This window comes from Balaenoptera musculus, chromosome 21 (genome assembly GCF_009873245.2).
Source record: "Balaenoptera musculus isolate JJ_BM4_2016_0621 chromosome 21, mBalMus1.pri.v3, whole genome shotgun sequence".
NCBI classification, from domain to species: Eukaryota; Metazoa; Chordata; class Mammalia; order Artiodactyla; family Balaenopteridae; genus Balaenoptera; species Balaenoptera musculus.
The window spans coordinates 10772109-10786835 of NC_045805.1; the positions used below are offsets into that span (position 1 = coordinate 10772109).

Below are 14727 nucleotides of genomic sequence, written 5' to 3' on the forward strand. Positions count from 1 at the left end.
GCCATTGCATTTCAAGGACAGAGACATCTTAGGGACACCTGCTCCAGCGAAGGCAGCAAACTCCCACCTTCTATGCATGGGACCCCCTGCCCGCGCTCACTGACTTTATGCGCCTCAAGCCCAGCCCAGGTGCACGGGAAGGGCCACCACACAGCCCAAGCCCACGCCAGGCCACCCATTTGGGCTCTGCTCAGTGGATCTCAAATTCCAGAACCTGGGGACTTCCCTGGTGGCACAGTGCTTAAAAGTCTGCCTGCCAATGCAGGGGACACGGGTTCAAGCCCTGGCCTGGGAAGATCCCACATGCTGTGGAGGAACTAAGCCCGTGAGCCACAACTACTGAGCCCACGAGCCACAACTACTGAGCCCACAAGCCACAACTACTGAGCCCACACGCCACAACTACTGAAGCCCCTGCACCTAGAGCCCGTGCTCCGCAACAAGAGAAGCCACTGCGATGAGAAGCCAATGCACCGCAACAAAGAGTAGCCCCGCTCGCCGCAACTAGAGAAAGCCCGCACACAGCAACGAAGACCCAGCGCAGCCAAAAATAAATAAATAGAATTAAAAAAAAAATAAAATTCCAGAACCTGCCCGGGTGTCCCTGTCCCCACTGGGGGCCTGCAGACAGGGGTGAGGACACCTCGTGGAAGCGAGTTCCCTGCAGGCACGCGCTCCGACCCCCCTCAGCCTGGGGCCGTGAGGGGCGTGGCCAGCTGTGCTATGGGGACCCCACCGAGAGGAGGGCGTGGCGGCAGTGTGCACAGAGCTCTCTCCACTTTCTCCTCTTTAGGGAAACGACCCCCAGCTGACGCCTCAAAAGACAGCGAAGACAGCGGCCCCCAGCACAGTTCTGGGGGTGAGTCCCGCATGGAGGGGGCGTTGGGGGCTGGATTCCAGCGCTGACCCTGCCGCCCACCCAGCTCTCGGGTCTCAGTTTGTTTCGCTGAGAACAGAGGGGCCAGAGGAGGAAGCAGGGACATTCCTTCAAGCGCCAGCGGCGCCCGGATCTGTGGCCAAGTTTAAAACCACAGGAGGCAACACCCCGCTCCGCCCACTGACCGCCCTCAAATACCAAAGAAGCAGAGTCGACCTTGGTCAAACACACAGGTTCTGGGGTTTTCAGCAATCGTGAGTGAATTTACACAACTTGAGATGCATCCCCTTATTCTGTCCTGGTTCGAATCTCGACCTTTCCTACGAGGAAACTGCTTCAGGTGATGAAACTAACCCTCAGGTCACTGGTTCCCGGTGACGGAGCCAAACTTCCATCCCGGCGTCTGACTCGGCACCGGCCTGCTTCCCACCCACTGTCGCTCCTGACACGTTTGGGAATCATGACACTGAAATGAAACGCGAGCCTGCCCTCAAGCACAGGGGGCTGTGCGTCCGTGACAGGCTCCGTCCTGATCCCTTCCTGTGAGGACTGTTTGGAACCGATCTCTCATGTCACCAAGAAGGGTTTTAATCTGTGAAAACGTTTCAATGAAAACACATTTACTTCCATTTAATAAAAGAAATTGTTTGTGCAGCTAAAGTTATTGAAGTCCGTGAACACACCAAGTTAAAGCTCTTCTAGAGAAACAGAAAGGGCACAGTTGGTCCACAGCCCCAAGGAACTACGCCCTCAGTTCCCAAGACGGGTTCCATTCACATCGGGAACTACTTTCCCCAAGGTTTTTCCAAACTACTCGGCTCCAAAAGTAAATATAACTGAGCACAGCATAACTCTTCAAATCCTCACCATCCAGCGTGGCCTGATGTCTAATGTCTGTCAGCCAGCTTCCCAAGTGTCCCCCAGAGAGCCTCTCAGCCCCAGGACTGAACGTCTTAGCAGGTCCCTCAGCTACCTCTCTCCTTGAAGCTCCAGAGTTCTTCCAGGGAGCCTGATTCATCCGGCCCCCACGCTTAAGCAGGATCAAATTAGATGGAGAAACAAGATAATGCGAGGCTTCCTGGACGGGAGCTTTCCAGCAACCCAGAGACTTACCACACTTTTCATAAATTGCGAGAATTAAAAACAAATCAATGGTTACACAAATATTTCATCCCATAAACCTTACCCACAGGTTCTCCTTGTTTTCATGAAGCACAGGCACCTGGGTGAAGGTCCCTAATTCAGAGTTAGCTTCATGCAAATTCGCTGCACATAGAACCCAGACTCTGTCTAGTAAATAACTACTCCAAATGATCTTTGTTACATGTGCTCTTCGACGCCTGTTTTACTTCTACCCAGTGAGGAAGGACCTTGAGACCAGGAGGTGGAGAGAGCTAAGCATTTCCAAGCACTGAGACCCCACGTTCCTGCCTCACTGCCCCTCCCGGGCCTTCTGGGTGCAGGCATCCAACTCCACTGCCTTTTTCTGGGGCAGCGTTTCAAGAGCATGACCAGAGGAAGCTCAGGCTCTCTTAGGGGAACTGAGCCTGAAAATCCTGCAGGATCATAATGCGTCAAAAAGCACAAAGGAGAAAAGCATCACTGTGAGGTGAGAACTTAGAAATCGTGACAAGAAGTACTGTTTTTGTCCCCTCCCCTAGATGCTACAGTCCAGGTCTGAGCTGAATGGCCCTGCTTTCTTTCTGTTTCTCTTAAGAAAATATCCAATTTTATTTCACACCATTTCAAACCTGCCCTCTCCTGACAGAGGCTCTCATTTCTGTGACTCGTGAAAATTGCAGACATCCATCAACCCACTCAGGGACCCAAAGGAGATGCTGCAAAAGCCAGGGTGAAAGTGCAAGGGCTGGGAAGGGGCTCGGAACCTCCTAACGACACAGGAAGTATTCAAATCCAGTCGAAGAAACACAGACCTTGGCTCTAATGACTGGCTGACCTTTTCTGCATGGCGTGGAGTTCGCCGGTTCCCGTGGCTTCACCTTGACACCCTGTGCTTAGGAAATCTGAGTGCAGCCAGCTTCTGTATGCTACCCTTCCCTCCTCCGAAGCCTCACATCAGAAAAGGAAAGAAGCGGAGGAAACTTACCCAGAGAGAAAGGAAGGTGGCGAAGAGGAGAGGGCGTCTGCCTCACGGGCTCACCAGGCTGCAGGCTCCGGCCGAGGGAAGCAAAGCACGTCTCCCTCCAAACGTCCGGCCTCCCTCCCATTTATGGCCGAGGAGATGCTATTTATAGACCCTTGGGAAGCCTGGCCCCTCGCTGATACCTGCATCATAAATCATCAGCCTGCTCTTGGGAGGGAAAAAGTTTAATTCGAGGAGGAAAAATCGAAAAGTGAAAAGCATCCTTCCCAACGCACAAAGCGCATTTCTCATGCCCAGGAAACTGAGGAAGCAGCTACTGACAGAGAAAAAGAGGGCAGGGGCCTGACATCCCACCCTGCCCGCCCTCCCCAGACTCAGCTGTACTCTGAACATAAAGTTGCAGACTTATTTTTAATGCTTTGGGGCTAAAGTTTCCCTGGTACATAAACGGACACTCGCAGATGAGTCTCTAACACAGACTTGATTGCAATAAGCATTTTCACCATTTTGACACCAAACCCCGAGAGTGCTGTCAGCCGTGGATGGAGGGAAGGTGGCCTCTGTCGGGGGGGCGGGGGGGGTGTTTGGTTGGGTTTTTTAAAATTTATTTCAGAGATGACTCAAGCTCTGACTTGATTTCATCCTGGGGTTAATTTAGCCAGAACTTCTACCTAAAAGAGGACCCATGCCTAGTCGGCAAGTTACGTCTTATTTATAGTTACTACCACCGGCGTGCGCGGCATCTAAGCCACCCAGATGACTGCAGGGTGCAGCATGTGTCCAAGTATAAATAACACACGACTGGCACGATTGATCTGGGCTGTCACAGGGAGCCTATCGCCGAGAGGGGGGCTGAGTCGGGACGCCCCGCCTCAGAGGCCAGAGCTGACTGCAGCCACGTCCCAGGCTCGGCCGCAGTGGGGCTGTTTCCCCGCTGGCACAACGTGTGTGAGAACAACCGGCTTTTAAGTCTGTTGCAAAAATTAGTGAGAATAATATATAGGAAGTGCCCGAGAGTCCAAAAAACTCCCTGTTCCCACATCTGGTTTATCAGGAATGTAGCCAAAGACCAGCAGCACAGGTCAATGGATGAGTGAGATAAATACCACAAAGGCACGCAAGACACGGAAGCAACCCCAGTGCCCATCGACAGACGAATGGATAGAGAGGATGTGGTACATACATACGATGGAATATTACTCAGCCATAAAAAGGAATGAAATCACGCCATTTGCAGCAACGTGGATGCACCTAGAGATGATCATACTAAGTAAGTCAGACAAAGACAAATATCATATGATATCGCTTACATGTGGAATCTAAAAAAATAGTACCAATGAATCTATATATAAAACAGAAACAGGGCTTCCCTGGTGGCGCAGTGGTTGAGAATCTGCCTGCTAATGCAGGGGACACGGGTTCGAGCCCTGGTCTGGGAAGATCCCACATGCCACGGAGCAGCTGGGCCCGTGAGCCACAACTACTGAGCCCGCGCGTCTGGAGCTTGTGCTCCTCAACAAGAGAGGCCGCGACAGTGAGAGGCCCGCGCACCGCGATGAAGAGTGGCCCCCGCTTGCCACAACTTGAGAAAGCCCACGCACAGAAACGAAGACCCAACACAGCCAAAAATAAATAAATAAATAAATAAATAATTAAAAAAAAAAAAAAAAAAAAAACAGAAAAAGACTCAAAGACATAGAAAACAAACTTACGGTTACCAAAGGGGAAAGGGGGGGAGGGATAAATTAGGAGTTTGGGATTAACATATACACACTACTATATATAAAATAGGTAACAAACAAGGACCTACTGTACAGCACAGGGAACTATCTTCAATACCTTGTAATAACCTATTGATATAGTGGAAAATAATCTGGAAAAGAAATATATATTGATATGTATGCATAACTGAGTCACTCTGCTGTACACTTGAAACTAACACAATCTTGTAAATCAACTACACTTCAATAAAAAGCAAGCCATCACAAAGGCACAGAGTAAAAGCTGTTTACTTCACCATCTGAGCATCTTTGCATCCTCTCCATCCAGCCATTCACTCTCCTCCCTAAACACTGCCACCAATGTTCCGAACGTGGGCTGAACCTGCAAGCAGACAGGAGCCAAAGAGAGGAATCCCAGAGGATGTGGTCAGAGGTGCGAGTTACAGCCATCCTCCCCGGCTTCCCGACCTCAGGGATCCCTTTTCACGGAAGCCACTTGGCATTGGGTTTCCATCACGTGCGACCTAAAGAATCCTGACTAATGCAAAGAAAAACTTCAGTGATTTTACTTCTACAAATTTAGCTAAAATTTGCAATAAGATGGAGGAAAAAAATGGTATCAAGGAAAAATGTCAGAGGACAAAAAAAAGGAGACTGAAAGCTAAAACGTGGCGTCAGAAACGTTCTGAATCATGGAAACCTCGGGGTCACGTGGATTACGGGGCAAAGTTAAGTCCTAAGGATTTCATGAAATTATAGCACAGGGCCAAAATAGATGCTCAATGCAGAAAAATCTATTTGAATACTTGAAAAAAGTAAAATTATTCTAAGATATTTTGTTAACTTCCATACATTCTGTCTCAGAAAGCACCAAAAGAAATGGTCTAACGCAGTTTAGAAAACGTCTATCCAACTGGCTGGATATTCGTAACTATTTTACGTTACAAGATTGAAGGCCCATCAAAAAGAAGCTTCCAGGCTTTGGCGAGAGCACAAAGCACAGCATCAATCACGGTGGAAACGGCGCTGCTGGCTGTCTGGAACGTGTGTTGGCCTTTATTTCCTCATGCCTACAGTGGGTCCCCCACTAACAGACGGCTGCCAGGAGGGGCGCCCGGAGAACTGGGCCCCCCTTAGCCCCAAATATGCCAGCTCTTTCTCCAGACTGTTCATCTCTCTGCTGTTGAGGGTTTCACTTCTCACCAAAGAATTGATCCTAACATTCCTGCTGCAGCGGCCCATCCGGAGCCTCTAAGCTGGGCACGTGCACTGCCCAGCTCACCAGCCCTGCTGAGCCACCTTCCCAGCAGATGCCACCTGACAGGCCCCACAGGGGAGGGGCCATGCCCATCACAACTCCCCCATGAACTTCACTCCCTTCAGATTGCTGGCCTGCCTGCATGGGGGCTTAAGCCTGTCCCACCAACCCTGCCCCTGGACCCTGCCCCCCCGGACCCTGCCCCCCCCCGGACCCTGCCCCCCTGGACCCTGCCTCCCCTGGACCCTGCCCCCCCCGGACCCTGCCCCACTGGACCCTGCCCCTCCTGGACCCTGCCCCCCGGACCCTGCCCCCCCTGGACCCTGCCCCCCGGACCCTGCCCCCCCTGGACCCTGCCCCCCCTGGACCCTGCCCCTGGACCCTGCCCCCCCGGACCCTGCCCCTCCTGGACCCTGCCCCCCTGGACCCTGCCCCCCCCCGGACCCTGCCCCCCCCGGACCCTGCCCCACTGGACCCTGCCCCTCCTGGACCCTGCCCCCCGGACCCTGCCCCCCCTGGACCCTGCCCCTCCTGGACCCTGCCCCCCTGGACCCTGCCCCCCCTGGACCCTGCCCCTGGACCCTGCCCCTGGACCCTGCCCCCCCTGGACCCTGTCCCCCCCCGGACCCTGCCCCTGGACCCTGCCCCCCCCTGGACCCTGCCCCCCTGGGCCCTGCCCCTGGACCCTGCCCCCCCTGGACCCTGCCCCTCCTGGACCCTGCCCCCCCCGGACCCTGCCCCTCCTGGACCCTGCCCCTCCTGGACCCTGCCCCTCCTGGACCCTGCCCCCCCCCGGACCCTGCCCCTGGACCCTGCCCCCCCTGGACCCTGCCCCCCCAGGACCCTGCCCCCACCCCGGACCCTGCACCCCCTGGACCCTGCTCCACTGAGGCAGGCACGTCCTGGAGGAGCTCAGTAAACAACTCACCCAAGAGAAACCACAGAGCAGGATTGTAAACACAAGCTTCCTGTCAATATTCTCAGCTGCTCCAAAGGCGATCAGAATTTCCTCAGCCCTCTCAAACTATCCCACATTCTAGGCAATGAAGCAGCACCTCGAATGGGAAGTGAACCCTGCATATGAGAAACGAGAACCGGAGACCGGGACAACTCCATCAGGCCATCAGCCCCACCACTGGCCCTCCTCTTCAAGCCCTGGAAATGTGCATATCACAAAGGAGGTACACTCTGAGAAATGTGCTTTGTCCTTCTCTCTCTTCAGAATGTCTTTCTTCCCAGACATGTGTGTCTGTATGTTCCATATTTGGATTATACGGGAGAATGGTTTAAACCTCAAGAAAAGCACATGTCTAGATGAGAAGTTTCTGAAAATGTTCGTCGTATGAGTGTGACCTTGTTCAGAGAGATGAAACCACCCCCTTTTTAAAATACCTGTGTTCAAGAAAAAAGACTACAAAATGGAGAATTTCATCAGAGAACTGGAGTTTATTTTTTTAATAACAGATTTTTTTGGTAATTTATCCTTTACTCTTTTTTTTAATTAATTTATTTTTTAAATTTATTTATTTTTGGCTGTGGTGGGTCTTTGTTGCTGTGTGCAGGCTTTCTCTAGTTGTGGCGAGCAGGGGCTACTCTTCGTTGCGGTGCGCGGGCTTCTCACTGCAGTGGCTTCTCTTGTTGCGGAGCACGGGCTCTAGGCACACGGGTTTCCGTAGCTGTGGCTCGCGAGCTCTAGACACAGGCTCAGTAGTTGTGGCGCACGGGCTTCGTTGCTCCGCGGCATGTGGGAACTTCCCGGACCAGGGCTCGAACCCATGTCCCCTGCATTGGCAGGCGGATTCTTAACCACTGCACCACCAGGGAAGCCCTACTCTTTTTTTTTTTTTTTTTTTTTAATAAATTTTATTTATTTATTTATTTATGGCTGTGTTGGGTCTTCGTTTCTGTGCGAGGGCTTTCCCTAGTTGCGGCAAGCGGGGGCCACTCTTCGTCGCGGTGCACGGGCCTCTCACTATCGCGGCCTCTCTTGTTGCGGAGCACAGGCCCCAGACGCGCAGGCTCAGCAGTTGCGGCTCACGGGCCCAGCCGCTCCGCGGCGTGTGGGATCTTCCCGGACCAGGGCTCGAACCCGCGTCCCCCGCATTAGCAGGCAGATTCTCAACCACCGTGCCACCAGGGAAGCCCAGTGTCCTACTCTTTTTTTTTAAACAGACTTTTTGAGAGCAGTTTTAGGTTCACAGCAAAATGGAGTGGAAAGTATGGCGGTTTCCATCTACTCTGGTCCCCCCACATACACACCCGTCCCCATGACCAACACTCCACAACAGGGGTGCCTTTGTCACAATTATCACTCCAAGTCCTCTTACATTAGGGGTCCCTCTTGGTGTTGTACTTTCTATGGGTTTTGGCAAATGTATGACATTTATTCACATTACAGTATCATATAGAGTAGATTCATCGACTAAAAATCTTCTGTGCTCTGTCTGTTCATCCCTCCCCCCAACCCCTGGCAACCACTGATCTTTTTACTGTCTCTATAGTTTTGCCTTTTCCAGAATGTCACGCAGTTTGTGGACTTTTCAGGCTGGCTTCTTTCACTCAGTGATATGCATTTGAGGTTCCTCCATGACTTTTCAAGGCTTGAAGGTTTATTTCTTCTCAGTGCTGAATAATATTCCATTGTCTGGATACACCACAGTTTATTTTATCCACTCACTTACTGAAGGACATCTTGGTTGCTTCCAAGTCTTAACAATTATGAATAAAGCTGCCATAAACATCCCTGTGCAAACTTTTACGTGAACATGAATTTTAACTCGTGAAACTTGTTTTCATGAGTTTTTCAACTCATCCAGCACCATCGCTGGATCATAGGGTAAGAGTATGTTTAGTTTTGTAAGAAACTGCCCAACTAACTTCCAAAGTAGCTGTATTCCCACCTCTGCATCCCCACCAGCAGTGATGAGAGTTCCCGTTGCTCCACATCCTCACCAGCATTTGATGTTGTCAGTGCTCTGGATTTTGGCCGTTCTAATAGGTGTGTAGTGGTATCTCCTTGTTTGAATTTGCATTTCCCTGATGACATGTGATGCGGAGCATCCTCTCATATGCTACTTGCCATCTTTGTATCTTCTTTTTTTTTTTTTTTTTATTTATTATTTTTATTTTTGGCTGTGTTGGGTCTTCGTTTGTGTGTGAGGGCCTTCTCCAGTTGCGGCAAGCGGGGGCCACTCTTCATCGCGGTGCACGGGCCTCTCACTATCGCGGCCTCTCTTGCTGCGGAGCACAGGCTCCAGACGCGCAGGCTCAGTAATTGTGGCTCACGGGCCTAGTTGCTCCGCGGCATGTGGGATCCTCCCAGACCAGGGCCCGAACCCGTGTCCCCTGCATTGGCAGGCAGACTCCCAACCACTGCGCCACCAGGGAAGCCCCTTTGTATCTTCTTTGGTGAAGTGTCTGGTCAAGTCTTTTACCCAGTTTTTAATCAGGTTTTTCATTTTCTTTTGTTGATTTTTAATAGCCCTTTGTATATTTTGGATAAGAGTCCTTTGTCAGATATGTCTTTGGCAAATCTTTCTCCCAGTCTGTGACTTGTCTGTTCATTGTCTTGACAGTGTTCTGCACAGAGCAGACATTTTTAATTTTCACCAAGTCCCACTGATCAATTATTTCTTTCATGAATCGTGTCTTTGGTGTTGTACCTAAAAAGTCATCGCCATACTCAAAGTCATCTAGACTTTTCTCTTAGAATTTACTGTTTAAAAAGAATAAAATGAAAATTCTAGAACTGAAAAATCCAACTATAGAAATTAAGAACTTAATAAACATTTTTAACAACACTCCCTTTCTCTCCTCCGCTCCTAAGGCCCATATGGCCCCCTGTGCTGTGGACCCCATCCCCCTCGTGTGGAATAATCCCCAGAGCTCATAGAGGGTCAGGAACACTTTGTGAGCCCGTCAGCCAGAAAGGAAAAGCTCACAGTTCTTGGGACATGTGAAGAGGTCCTCAACAGGGCACTGACTAAGCAACACATCAAATTACCCTAAGGTAAGGCTGCTCTCACATCTCCATAAGCTCAAGAAGGAGGGAATGCATTGAACACGCGAAATAAAAACACAGACGGTATTGAGAAGATCCAAGTGAAACTTTTAGAAAGTTCCACGTCTGAGGTTTTTCAGGTACTGATGGGATTGACGGCACATTACTTCAGAAACAAATATCGCTGAATACTGAGGACGCAACAATAGAACATATACAAGATAAAATACACAGAGAAAAAAGATGGGAAAAAATAAAAGGAGACTCAGAGAGCTGTGGGACATCTTGAGGCAGGTAATACACATGGAATTCGGGTCCCCAAGGGATCGCACTGGACAGAAGAAAATATTTGAAGAAATAACTTGCAAAATGTTCCTAAAATTGCTAAAACTATAAACCCACAGACACAAGAAGCTCAACAAACATCAAGTTCAAGAAACATGGGGCTTCCCTGGTGGCACAGTGGTTGAGAATCTGCCTGCCAATGCAGGGGACACGGGTTCGAGCCCTGGTCTGGGAAGATCCCACGTGCCGCAGAGCAACTGGGCCCGTGAGCCACAACTACTGAGCCTGCGCGTCTGGAGCCTGTGCTCCGCAGCAAGAGAGGCCGCGATAGTGAGAGGCCCGCGCACCGCGATGAAGAGTGGCCCCCGCTTGCCGCAACTGGAGAAAGCCCTCGCACAGAAACGAAGACCCAACACAGCCAAAAATAAATTAATTAATTAATTTTTTTAAAAAAAGAAACATGAATGAAACTATACAAGTCATATCAGTATCCAAGTGCTTAAAGTCAGTGATTAAGAGGAAGGCTTAAAAGCAAAAAGAGAAACAAGACGTATTCTGTAGAGGAATGAACCTAAGAAGGATTTTTCATGAAAACAATGCAAAGGACAGTATTCAGCCCAAAGAAGGAAAAAAACCTTTAAGAAATGAAGGTGAGCCCCGCCCATGCACACACACAGCCAGGGTGCTGTGAGTGGGAACCTGGTGGGGACCCCAGGAGACACCCCTGCCTCATACCCAGGGTGTCGGCCGAGGCCCGCGGGGCGCCTGGTCTCACCCTCCTGTCTGCTCAGGGTGTCCACGCTGTCGCCCCGCAGCCCCACTGGGCCCTTTCCCATCACTACCCGAACGTCCTTCCAGCGTCCCCCGGCCGTGGGCACAGTGCCCCCAGCCCCACACGTGCTCCGGCTGCGGCCTTGCCCTCCTGGCCTGGCTCCCAACCTGCATGTGCTCGCCTTCCCCGTTTATCCCTTTTCCATTCGTCCTTTGGCCTCTTCCAAGGCACCTTCTGTTCCCATCACATCACTCACCAAAATAGCTCTAAGTCACCCACGACCCCGTGCCACCACCTCCAAGGGACGCTTCTGCTCTCAGGTTCCTCAACCTCCGGCCACTGTCTGACCCCTACGGCCACCTCCCTCCCAAGACGTGCATCTTCAGCCTTGCGATCCCACCGTGAGATGTCAAAGCTGCCCCGGGGCACTGCTCACAGCCCCTTCTCTTGCCACCTGGGCCCCCTCCCCTTACCCTTCGGAGGCTCCACCTGGAAGCAGGTGCCGCCCCGGGTGGGGGGGGGGGGCCCAGCGTTTGTGTCCAGCTGCCCCTCCCTCCCCCATCTGAGCGCAGATGGAACCTTAAACTCAACAAGGCGAAGGCTGAACTCAGACCCCCTCCTGCTCCCCCGTCTCCGTGTCCAGCGGTCCCCACCCCATGAGCAGCACAAGGCAGGAGCCCGGGCGCCTCCCCCAGGCCCTCCTGATCCTGCACAATCTTCCTCCTGGACACCCTCGGGCCCCGCCCCCTCTGACCCCCTCCAGGGCCATCGCCCCAGGCCGAGTTGGGACCACCTCCTGCTGAACGACGACAGCCTCTCTCCGCGCCCGTGCTGGCTCCTCTAACGAGTACTCTCCAGACCACGACCAAATAAATGTCTCAGCAGGCAAATCTGAGCAGTCACCCCACGCCCCTCAGAGCCCTTACGTCTTAAACTAAAGACCAGCACCGTGACGTCTGAGCCCCACCCGCAGGGTCCCGGCTGGAAGGCTCCAGGTTGGTTGCACGGTCTCCCTCTTTCCGCTCAGGTGACCCCTGTTCAGACCTCACCTCGAGCACCAGTTTTTCAGGCGCCTTTTCCGAGCCCCGTCTGAGTGGGGTTCCTCTGTTACCTCCTCCCCAGGGCCCTCGCTGCGATTGCTAACCGCGCATGCGCAGTGACTCGGGGGCGGGTCTGGCTCGTCCATCGCACCGGGTGCTCTGCTGGCCCTGAAAATACAGGGGCTCAGCTCCGAACCCACTCAGAAAACACTCTCAACGAAGAAGAGCTTCCTAACGAATACACCAAACTAGTTAATGTGCCTCCTTCAATATTAGCAAGAAACTGTGTGGTGGGGACCCGATCAGTGCTCGTCCCAACATCAAAGCAACCGGGTGGCCTGGAGCATTTCTCATCGTCTCTGTAATGGAGCCCGAAGTTTTTCCATCTTTTGTAAATCAAAACTAATCCTAGGAAACCTGGCACCAGCTCTCGGCCTTGTACCTTGCAGGTATCACGTGTGCATTCTCTTCGGTGTGACCTCCGTCGCATTCCTCACCGAGATGGGGGTGCCGGGAGCCCCCAGGGTCACGGGTGACGTGCACCCCAGCTCACCCGGGGTCAGACGTTTCCCAACTCGTGAGGTTCATCTGGACCAGACAGAGGATAAAAATTGTCTTAGCAGAGGAGAAACCCAAAGAGGCTATGAAAAGCCCTGTGGGAGAGGAGAGGCTGACATTGAAGTGGTTTATAGTCGTCAAGGCAACCACAGATTTCTACATCTTGGTAACGTTCAAGATTACAGTGCGATCCTTAATGCAATATTCATGGCTGTGTTTTAAAACTATGAGAACTGCCACCTGACTGTTAGAACTGTACCCTGGATGCCTTTCTTCTAAACCAGCTGTCCCCAACGCCCAAGGACTGGCGCAGAGACAGGAGCTGGTTTTGATCTGCACTCTCACTTTGACCAGATCGTGCCTGGACCATCGTACAAGCTCAACAATACATTTTTACTAAATGTGAAAGCATGGCCTTTATCCTGTAGATGCTATTTACGGGTTCCTGTGTACAGCTATGGCCCTCAATTAATGGGAAGTTTATCTCTACCCTGTCATTAAATAATCAGAGCAAGGCCAGAGGAGGTAAGATGTGGCCAGAGGGCCCTGAGCTGTTGTCAAGGGCACTGGCTCCGGGCCTGGTTTTCCTGTTTGTTAATCTGCTGCTGAAGCCGCGTGCCTTGGGCAGACTCTCTCCACCCTCCCAGACCTTGGCTTCCCCACTGGGAAAGTGAGACTTAGCTTAGATGATCCTTGTCTAAGCCCCGATACGCTATGATTTCAGTCCTGAACGATCACGCCAGGAGACGAGAGCCTTACCCACTCCAAGACGGTCGCCAGCGGCCTGGCCCAGAATAGGATCCAGGAAACAGGAACCAGAGCACAAGATGGTCCTGCCAAGAGGATTCTGAAAGTGCTTAATGGCTTAAAGATCACCAACAACACAGCAAGCCAGGTGCTTGTAAAATAGAGGCTGTCATAAAACAAAGGCGGGTGGAAAGTGCAGGAGAGTGTTCAGCTGGCAGGGACCACGTGTCCTGTGCACAGCAGGAGACAGACCACGTGCCCCTGGGCTCCGGGGGGGTGCACGTGGTGAGGACAGAGACAGGCCCAAGGTCAGTCCACGGAGGACGCTCAGAACCAGACAAAACATCCCGTCCGGCCCTCACTTCACCCTATAAACTCGGAAACTGAGGCCCAAAAAGGTTAAAAAAAGTTGGCAGGGTCACATGCCTTGCATGGGCTTGAACTAAAATTCAAATATCTTTATTTTCAGGACCTCATGATTTAGCCTCCAGGGAGGAGTTGGTTCCCACAGTGGGTGTGTGAGGCCAGGTCAAGGTCAAGGTGACGGCCACGACCAGTTCAGCAAGTGACTTGGGCCACGACCCACTCAGGGAGGCCACAGCCAGGGTGAGTTATGGGGTGATCCACACACAGGTCAAGTCTCCTGAGGGGCCAGGCCCACAGGATGCATCCAAACATGGGCTCTGAGGTCCAATTCTTTTTTTTTTTTTTTATTGAAGTATAGTTGATGTACAATATGACATGTTACAGGTGTACAATATAGTGATTCACAATTTTTAAAGGTTACACTTCATTTACAGTTATTATAAAATATAGGCTGTATTCCCTGTGCTGTACAGTCTATCCTTGCAGTTTATTTTATACCTAATAGTCTGTACCTCTTACTCCCCTCTCCCTATATTGCCCCTCCCCCTTCCCTCTCCCCGCTGGTAACCACTAGTTTGTTCTGTATATCTATGAGTTTGCATCTTTTCTGTTATATTCACTAGTTTATTTTTAGATTCCACATATAACTGACATCGTACAGTATTTGTCTTTCTCTGACTTATTTCACTTAGCATAACGCCCTTCCTAGTCCATCCATGTTGCTGCAAATGACAAAATGTCATTCGTTTATATGGCTGAGAAGTATTCCATTGTATATATATGTACCACATCTTTATCCATTCATCTGACGATGGACACTTACGTTGCTTCCATATCGTGGCGATTGTAAATAATGCTCCTATAAACATCTTTTCTAATTAGTATTTTCATTTTTTTTGGATGTATACCCAGGAGTGAGATTGCTGGATTATATGGTAGTTCTATTTTTAGTTTTTTAAAGGAAACTCCATACCGTTCTCCATAGTGTCTGCACCAATT

General features: G+C 51.3%; 1 protein-coding gene and 1 long non-coding RNA gene across 2 annotated transcripts in view; both read right to left on the reverse strand.

Annotated features, from left to right (window-relative positions):
• MYOM2 (myomesin 2) overlaps positions 1-3095 on the reverse strand; it is an 84774-nt gene extending 81679 nt beyond the window's left edge. The window contains exon 1 of the mRNA XM_036838666.1: positions 2985-3095. The gene's annotated coding sequence lies outside the window, so the exon portion shown is untranslated. The remainder of the gene's footprint in view (positions 1-2984) is intronic.
• A 1810-nt stretch (positions 3096-4905) lies between these two features.
• On the reverse strand, positions 4906-13476 carry LOC118887834. The gene is made up of 4 exons (XR_005018167.1): positions 13375-13476; positions 12500-12645; positions 6889-7034; positions 4906-5084 (listed from the first exon to the last, which is right to left on the reverse strand). It is a non-coding gene; the product is annotated as an uncharacterized LOC118887834 (long non-coding RNA).
• Between the last annotated feature and the right edge of the window lie 1251 nt (positions 13477-14727).